Here is a 2,062-nt window from a genome sequence, read left to right on the forward strand (position 1 = left end):
GTGTTAGCGAAGGAACAAGTTGGTGTAAATGTGTCGAGTAATTTTATCTTTTGATCTTTTGGTAGAAGCGATCGGGCAAGACTCAACGCTGCTAGAAACATTAAAGCAGACACTCTATGCTAAATTTAACTTAATATAGACTTTTAGGTTGAAAAAATGAAATGTTACTTGGTTTTAAATTTTGTTAAGTTAAAAATATGAAATGTTATTTGGTGTGCAATGATGGAAATTTGGCCTTAAGTGGCAGCTAACGCCTTCAAGAAGAGAGCTCCAGGTTTGATTCCCCTGCTTTCATTAGACTCTCTGTAGCTGGTATACAAGTAGAGTATGGGTAAAAATATCAAACATTGTTTTCAACATTGTAGTTTTTGTAGTTTTCGTCTCCCTTTGTTGTTTTCACCGTCCTTCCCTTCCCTCCGTCCCTTTCAATTGCAGGTCACGCATGTGGCATGAAGTATTTCTGCATCTACTTTTGCATGCACAATTACATGTAAGTACAACTAATGAATAAAAGGAAGGACTCGTGTTTTTACATGAACTCTGCCGCAACAAGGACAACAATTAAACACCTCTGCATACCTTGGCATGCCGTCAAGCTCATCTGACACTGACAATTACATTTGGCTGTTTTTCAAGTACACGACGTGCCTTATGAACAATAACACTATAGTGTGCCAAATGGGTTAAAACAATCTTTTGGTGGCAAGTGAAAGATCAACCAAAACAGCAATCTTAGATTTCCCAGAGTGCATGTTCATTTTCTTCCAAACTCACTCTGTTCCCACTGGTATTCCCTAAAGAATAAATATGGCACACGGCCAAAAACTTAGCGATATTACCCTATGGGATATGGATTGCAGTTTTCCAGAGTCAAAGAAAAACAGACAGTAGCAGAAACGGTTTCAAATTCCACTGAGTGCGGTGTCAGTATGTCATAAATCACTGTTCTACTGAGTGACGAGGAGAAGAGCTTTTTAAAAAATCAAGATCTGTGTTGGAGTGGAGCATTTAGCAGCTAAAGGGGCAGATTTTTCTCTCAGGACTTGGTAGAAATGAGAAAACAGAGCAAAAAGAGGGAAAAGGCTGAAATTAACTCCACCAGGCAGTATGACTCCAAACAATGCTAAAATTGTTGGATGTCTAAATAAGCAAACGTTTGCTCATCGTATGAAAATAAAGGCAGTGCACCCCANAGCAGTTAGCCAACTAATAGTAGCTAATGCTAATGGCTATAGGCCCATTCATGCTCAACTGCAATAAATGCCACTATTTCAAATAATGTGCAATTTATCCATGTTTAACTTGACTCAAAGTCCATGAAAAGGCCTGGTAATTACAATAACATGTTTCCCCTAGTAACTCTGGGTGTGAAAGAGGAAACTAGCTTATATTCATCATGGTTACTGATTATGGTCACAGTTACACACAGAATGGAGGACTTGGTGGTTAGACTTCACTTGTCCATCACAGTGGGGGGGATACATTTTATGGTAGAGCATTTGTTGAATAAAATATACCCCCAGGGGATTTTTTTTGAAAAATATAAATCAAGATTGCTGGCCTGAGTTTGATCAACATGATTTATTTCTTCTTTTCCCTTTCAAAGTTCCACACAGACATCAAATCATTTATTCTGTATAGCTTGCCTACATCTCAGAGCATAATCAGTAACTGACATGACCTCCGCCTTTGGCTCCACCTAGTGGAGCATTTTTAGTGTTTCTTCTGGGTTTTGCAACTTGCCAGAGTGACGTGGGACCAGGTGCTCTGAGTTGGTAATCAGCCGATTGCCAGCAAGCCTCAAGTCGACGCCGGATCGTAGTGTAACCCAAGTTAGTTTGTGCTCGGTTGTATACTCTGCTCGTTGTTTTGACTCTGCTCCTAACTCTACTTTTCTGTGCTCCAGTTTTTGCCACGCTCGCTGCCTTCAAAGATCTACCATTCATTCCCTCCTCCTCACTGTTGGATCCTACTGGCTCCAGCTCTCCATATCCTCCGTGTCCCTCTGTTGAAGCCATCTGGTCCTCCTCCGTCTCCTCCGGCTCCCCAACCTTTGCATCCA

The sequence above is a fragment of the Stegastes partitus genome, unplaced genomic scaffold (genome assembly GCF_000690725.1).
Source record: "Stegastes partitus isolate 25-593 unplaced genomic scaffold, Stegastes_partitus-1.0.2 Scaffold851, whole genome shotgun sequence".
Lineage (NCBI taxonomy): Eukaryota > Metazoa > Chordata > Actinopteri > Pomacentridae > Stegastes > Stegastes partitus.